The sequence below is a fragment of the Microcebus murinus genome, chromosome 15 (assembly GCF_040939455.1).
Source record: "Microcebus murinus isolate Inina chromosome 15, M.murinus_Inina_mat1.0, whole genome shotgun sequence".
Classification (NCBI taxonomy): Eukaryota; Metazoa; Chordata; class Mammalia; order Primates; family Cheirogaleidae; genus Microcebus; species Microcebus murinus.
The window spans coordinates 39064720-39072479 of NC_134118.1; the positions used below are offsets into that span (position 1 = coordinate 39064720).

Here is a 7760-nt window from a genome sequence, read left to right on the forward strand (position 1 = left end):
TGTTCTTAAAGGCTTTATTTATGACAGCCCCAACTGGAAACAACCAAAAGTTTATTAATAGGTGATGGAATATTTTTCAACAATGAAAAGAAATGAAATATATGTGCAACAACATGGATGAATTTCAAAGTAATTATGTGTCATGAAAGAATCCTGGGAAAATAGCACCAATGTATAATTCCATTTACATAAAACTCCAGGAAATGCAAATTAATCCCTAGTGACCAAAAGCAAATCAGTGGTTGCCTGGGCATGTTGGGAGGTAAAGGAGGAGGAGGATACAGGGACGTAAACACAATTCTGGGAGTGACGGGTATGTTCATTGTCCTGCTTGTGGTGCTGATTTCATGAATATATGCATATGTCAAAATTTGTCAGATTTTATATCTTAAATACATGGTGTTTCTTATGTGGCAGTTATAATCAATAAAGATGTTGTAAAAAATTATTGTGAATATTTTGAGGCTGAATCACTAGCACTATATTCTCCTTCTTTAACATAAACAGAAGAGTCAGATAAGAAACAGCCAAAAAGCATAATCAGTTCTAAAATGGTTTTTAATGCAATCCTATTACCGTGCTCCATCTTAACACATGTACTTGTTATTGCAAAATTGCATATTACACATTGATGAGAGCAGATGCACCCATACTATTGCAGAGTACTTGCACAAAATCTTTTACAAGTGTAGACATGCATAGGATTGTATTTTTAGAAAGAGTATTGCATTACTGAAGGAAAATGAAAATATATGTCCACTCAAAGACTTGTACTCAAATTCTCATAGATGCTCTATTCACAATAGCTCCAATTGATAAGTGCAAAACTCAGTGATATTTCAGACAATGAATAAACTATAACAGGCATAAATCTCAAAAACATTTTTTTTTGAGGTATCTTTGGAAAATTTAATTTGGACCATATTTTCTTCCTCTTGCTGAAAACATCAAATATCCCAATACATTTTGGGTTCCACAGCTTACAAAGGGGCAGTGGGTTTCCCGCAGTTACATACCGTATCCAACTTTCTATAGAAAGATAAGACATTTTCCAACCTTGCTTCTGCGTATTTCTAAAAAAAATGCTTTAAAGGTTCCTTACAATAAATGCGAAGTAAAACAAAGTAAGGCTTTATATTCTCCTTTTCCCCTTTTTATGTACTGCGTGTTGGAGGAATAAGGAAGGAAGACTAGTTACGTCAGTGTTGGTACCCTGGGGATGGCTGCTGGGTCCTCCGAGGTGCACCCATATCACTGAGGCCCAGACGCACCCCTGCACTGAGGAACCTGAGAGGGACAAGTGCAGCCATGAGGGACTGTCACAGCACAGGTGGGACTGGGGACTGCCCGGTTCTTCTCGGTGCTCACAGGGCTGCTGTCTTTCAGGAATAACAAAGGAACTAGGACCAAATCATGACCAGAGGTCTCCCACCTGGTACAGCAGTACCACAGGTTCATTTTTGTGGGCTTACAATGTACGTTTACAGACTGAATAAATTTACTGGAAATATAACAAGAGAAAAATGCCTTTACTAATTCCTGTATCAAATTACTAGAATGAAAATAAAAGGTTTTGTCTGATAAAACACATTTTCTATGTCAAATGAAAACAACTCCCTTGCAAGATAATCTTAGTAATATATATGTTACTATATATTTTCTCATGGTACACAAATTTCTTTAATTGTATCAGCTGAACAGCTTTGTCATTTTTCATACTTGTAGTTTCGTTAGTTTAAAAAAGGGATAAGGCAGCCAAATCTAACTAATTTTGGTTGCAGAAAAACATCTCAGACATTAGCCTTCATCTTCTTGAGTGTTAAGAGTACATGATGAAAAGGTAATCAAACAGTTTCTTCTCTTAACAGGAAACTAAGCAGCTATTATCATCAAATGTACCTCTAGTAAACACAGGGCCCCCTCATAAATATAAAATTAAATTCTTTTGAGGAATAGGTTTGTGATTTTAGTTATGTAGGATTTACATTTATTTTTTATGTTTTATAGTAAAAAATGTGTGGTCTTCACTTCACATCTTCATTTTCATAGGCTAGTGATTTCTTTATCTCAGCAGGCTCTCACATACAAATGGCAGGCTGGGGATTCGGCTTGTTTCAGAAAGGGGAGGCAGCCACATGGCATGTGCTCTTAGAATCCTTGCAAAAACTCCTGTAGCTGGGTGACAATCTCTGTGTCCACTGTCTCCATGAGGGACTGGAACCCTTGTTCTCCCAGTAGCTCCTGCTGCGCCTTGAGCTTCTCGTAGACGAACTGCTGCAGTGACACCGTGTGCACAGGGTCCTTCAGTGCCAGCATCTTTTTCCTCTTATCTTGTTCTGTGGGTGGTTCTTCATCTTCCATTACTTTTGGTTCCTCAAGATGAGACATCAACATACAGTCTTTGTAAGTTCCTGTTTCAGGATCTTCCGTCATGACATCATGCAGGCCTTCCACTGAGATGTTTATAATACCACAGAATTTATCCTGGATAACACTATTATCAGATGGCAGAAGAGAAAGCAAAGCCAAAGCTGAAAGTTTTCTTCTTTCTGGCTGGGTAATGTTGTCCATTCGATCAACCCACATTTCAATCATATTTCCCAAAAGCTGGTCCATCTCCTGATTAAACTTATGTGCCATCTCATTAAGAAGTGAAGAGAAGAAGCTGGCATTTTGTAATAGGACTCGACCCATAACTCCAAGATAGGTGGACATCACTACAGGATACCTCTCTCCTTCTATAATACCCCTGAAAACACAGGGTAAAATTGGTTGAAACATTTGTGGACCTAATACTAGGTTCACTTTAAGGGCATTTTCCACAACCTTGAGCACTTGAACTTGACCTTCTGTAGTAATTTCCTTTAACAGCTCACAAAAGGACTGACACAGACCTACTGCATATGTCTGTAAAAATTCTGTTGATGATAAAAAGATATAATCATTGATGATCTTAAAGCAGGTTCTGAGATTTTCTGAACTTAGTTCAAGAAGGGGAGACATATTCTGAAATATACGAAGCAACTCTGGTGTAATACATGGGCTGTTTTCCAATGTTACTAACCATAATTCTAAACCATCTTCCAGAAGATAAACATGTGGAGGCTGGGAAACATCTGTACTCAGTTGAATAACTGGGAGCAGGAAAGGGTACAGGTTCTTGCTGTCTTCTCCTAATCCCTGCACAAGATGAATAAGTGTCGTCAAAATAGCACATCTCAACATATTGTGTTCTTCACTCTGCTTCCAAAAAAGGGGCAAATATTGCACCAAACATCCCACATATGGTCGTATCTGCATGTTGACTCTTTCAATCACACAGGAAAGGACATGCAAAACGTGCATCTTTGTGTCACATTCTGTAACTTGCTGTAGTAACTGAAAAAGTAGTGTGAACATGGTTTCCAAATACGGTAGAAACTGGTCTGTTCTAAATTCAAAATCATCAACAGTTAACTTCAAAGTTGTAGCTGTTTCAATACGGACCACTAAATCTTGATCTTGAAGCAAGTTACAGATTGCCTCATACAGCATGGGTCTTAAGTCAGACTTGAATTTCACAGAAATCCACTGACCAATGAGCCAAATCACCCTGCGTCGCAGTGGCTTATACCTATTGTGAATGACTTGTAATTCTGGAAGAAGCTGGTTTTTAAACCACTGATCAAAATCAACGCTGTCAAACAGTTCATAAGCAGCTAATCCAACAGCATTTTACACAGCATCTTTAATTAACAGTGCATTCATATCTTCCACATTTGTGGGCCCCTGAAGTGTTTGCATCATTTCTAGAAGTACAGGAGTAAGAGTCTGATTATATTCATGGAATATATCTATAAAAAGGACTTCAGTGCATGGCCTCAAACTATATTTCCAAGAATCTCCTCCTGTTTCTTCCACTGTAAAGCCTTCTGGGTCTTCTTCCCACATTGTCAGTTCTTCTTCAGTTAATAGAAAATAATGAGAGACTAATCTTCTACATATCTCTGTCAAAGTGGGATATGTGAAGAATGCCATCTTAATCTTATGGGCTTCAAGAGTTTCAGGACTGCTATCTTCAAAATTTTTGGATGGCTTATAAGCATAATTTTTGACAATCATCTTAATAAGATTCATGCACTGGACAATGAATCGTTCAAATGTAACGCCTTCACCAATTTCCGTAAAAACATAGCTTACAGAAAATTCCAGTGATCTCTGAATTAGAGGTTTAAATGAAAAGGGATGCTGATCCAAGAAGTCCAACAGCACTTTAGTAAAAAGAATGATGGTCTTTTCCAGTCTATCTCTACACATATTATCTGTACCTATATTTCTACTGCATTCCAGAAACTGTTTAAGACGTTCAAATATTCCATGTAAAAAACCCATCACCTCTATATTCTTATGAGGTTCCACAAATCCATTAACAGTTAACTTACGCAGCACTTTCAAGGATAGTAGAGTTCGTTCTAGTGCACTTAGAACTGCAGCTTCATTGCCAGAAGAAACTTGTTGGAGGAATGTGTCTGTATGGTGATTCCACAAAGAGCAGGCAAAAGTATAAATTCCAGAAGCTAAATCATAAAATAATTTTCTATCAGCAGCGAGTCGTTTAGATGCCAGTGTCTTGGTAACATGATAGAAGGTAAGTAATGCTCTGTGCTGTCGAAGATCATCCTGGACTTTAACAGACTCTATAAGAGTGGGAATCAGTTCAGGCCACTGTCTGGGACAATCCAACCTAGCAACTTTTGCGATCAGCACTGCAATTTGAGTTGCAATCTGGTTTATTGGTTCATTGAAGTTGGTGATGAGCCTTGCACGCAAAGTAGTTTTCTCCTCCTCTGAGAGAGCATGGGGTGCTACACGTCTCCAGTAGCGATCAATTCCATTTTTAAAATACAGAATAGCAAGCCACCTTACATTTATATCCAGTGTGTGGTTTGTGAAAATATTCAACAACACTGAATAGAAACCAGGCTGGGTCTCCCACTGTTTCAACTGCTCCTCAGCTGGTTTTAACACAGTAGTATCCTGACTGGTGGCCTGTGTTAAGACCTGAAGAACAACAGTGCTGGCACTATTGAGATCCATGGAAACCTTGCCAAGGCCACAATCTAGTAAGTGGTACTGCTTGGACTTGAACACCAACACCACTGGTCTTAATCAGTATCCGTTTGGTTCGGTCCAGAATTGCCCGGCCCTCCTGCTCCCACTTCCCAATACGAAGTGGCGTCGGTTGGTCCCGCGCCCCACGCTGCCAGTCCACACGCCGCCGCCTACTGATGCCGAAAGCGGCTTCAAAAACATTTTTCTAAGTGAAAGAAATTAGACAAAAATACCATATACTCTATAATCCCATGCACATGAAATTCCAGAAAAGCCAAACCAATCTGAGTACAATGAGGCACATACAAATTTGGAAGGTGATGGGAATATTCTATATCATGATTGTTGTGGTGGTAACATAGCCATGTATAATTGAAAAAATGTATTAAGTTGTTCAGTTAAAAGTGATGAATTTAATTGTATACAAATTAGACTCAATGAAATTAACAGAAAAAGAACATCAATTCTATATTTAAAAGAAATTACTATATATGCATAGAAAGGATGGGAGAGAGTCTCTTGTTATTATGATCTGTCCTCTGGGTTAGTTCCAGTCCTGAGGTTTGTCTGAGCCTTAAATTTGTTTTGCTCTTCGATTCTGTATTGCAAACTCTTTTTCGGGCTTTGTAACATCTCTCTTCTCCTACCTCCTGGTTTAGTGTTGCTGTTCCAACCTGACTGATCTCACTGTTCATTAAAATGCCCATTCTCGTCTTTTTTTTCCTTGCTATTCACCTACTTAGGAAAGGGCTTCCTTTTTCTTTTTACACTCTAGATCACGGGTCCTCAAACTTTTTAAACAGGGGGCCAGTTCATTGTCCCTCAGACTGTTGGAGGGCCATTGGAGAGTGCAGTGCACATTCCACACATGCGCACTGTGGGCCCAGGATGAGTCAGCTGCTAAGCAGGACAGGCAGTGGAGGCAAAAGCACCCTGCGGGCCGCATAAATGTCCTTGGCGGGCCGCATGTGGCTTGTGGGTAGTAGTTTGAGGACTCCTGCTCTAGATCCTACATACCCAACAAGTCCAGCTCCAGTTCCAGTTTTAAGAAACCTTTATCAATTACTAGCCCCCAAATTATTGCCTCTTCCATCTGACCCCTTCTAGTAGTTGAACACTTTCATTATGGATCCATTTTTAAACTGCTTGATGAATATATATACATCTGTAGTACTCAATAATCAGCCCCTGTGGGCAGAAAATAAAATGTGTATTCAAATCGATGTGAATTGAGGAAAAGCTTCCCAAGTAGAATTTGGGATTTCCTCCACCCAGAACTGCATTTTATATACTACCTCTATTTTCTCTCTCTACCAGGTTATTTTCTGTTTAAAAAGGGCCTAATGAAATATTTGTGACCTTGGGTTAGGCAATGGTTTCTTACACAAACAACCAAAACAACAACAAAAAAATAAGATCATCTGAACATCATCAAAATTAAAAACATTTGTGCTTGAAAGGGCATCATAAAGGAAGTGAAATGATAACCCACAAAATGAGAGAAAATTTCTGCGAATCAAGTATTCTATGATGGATATCTATTAATAGAATGTTTAAAAAAACTTATAATTCAATAATAAAAAGACAATATAATTTAACAAATAGGCAAAGGATCTGATAAAACATTTCTCCAAAGAAGATATATAAATGGCCAATAAGTACATGAAACGATGTTCAATATCATTAGCCAACAGGGAAATGCAAATCGAAACCACAATGAGGCCAGGTGTGCTGGTTCATGACTGTAATCTCAGGGCTTTGGGAAGTCAAGGTGAGAGGATTGCTTGAGGCCAGGAATTTGAGACCAGCAAATGTAGTGAGACACCTTCTCTAAAAAAATTTTTTAAAAAAATTAGCCCAGTATGGTGGTGCATGCTTGTTAGTCTTAGCCACTTGGGTGGCTAAGTCGGGATGATTGCTTGAGTACAATAGTTCAAGGCTGCAGTGAGCTCTGATCCAGCCACTGTACTCCAGCTCGGGCAACAGAGTGAGACCCTTTCTCTTAAAAAAAAAAAACAAAAAACACACACGCACAATTAAATACCACATCATATCCACTCACCCACTAAGATGGTTTTAATGAAAAGAGACAATAACAAGTGTTGACAAAAATGCAGAGAAATAGGAACTGTCATATATTACTAGTGACAATATAAACTAATGCAGTTGCTTTGAAAAACCCTGGCAATTTCCAAAATGTTTAAGGATAGAGTTTATATTTATGAACCAGAAATTCTAAACCTAGGCATATACTCATGAGAAATATGTTTATACAAAACTCTTGTGCATGGATGTTCATAGTAGTGTTATTCATGCTATCCAAATAGTAGAAACAAAGGTCTGGCGTGGTGGCTCATGCCTGTAATCCTAGCACTCTGGGAGGCAGAGGAAGGTGGATTGCTCAAGGTCAGAAGTTCAAAACCAGCCTGAGCAAGAGTGAGACCCCGTCTCTACTAAAAATAGAAAGAAATTAATTGGCCAACTAAAAATATAGAAAAAAATTTAGCTGGGCATGGTGGCACATGCCTGTAGTCCCAGTTACTTGGGAGGCTGAGGCAGAAAGGATTGCTTGAGCCCAGAAGTTTGAGGTTGCTGTGAGCTAGGCTGATGCCACAGCACTCTAGCTCTCTGTCTCAAAAAAAACCAAAAAACAAAAATCACAAAATGGA

General features: G+C 38.8%; 2 pseudogenes across 2 annotated transcripts; both read right to left on the reverse strand.

Moving 5' to 3' along the window:
• Nucleotides 1-882: 882 nt before the first annotated feature.
• LOC142876353 (importin-11 pseudogene) lies at nt 883-3534 on the reverse strand (annotated as a pseudogene). Its single transcript, XR_012923240.1, has one exon. The product of XR_012923240.1 is annotated as an importin-11 pseudogene (transcript).
• LOC105881828 (importin-11 pseudogene) lies at nt 883-5076 on the reverse strand (annotated as a pseudogene). Its single transcript, XR_001158945.3, has one exon. The product of XR_001158945.3 is annotated as an importin-11 pseudogene (transcript).
• Between the last annotated feature and the right edge of the window lie 2684 nt (nt 5077-7760).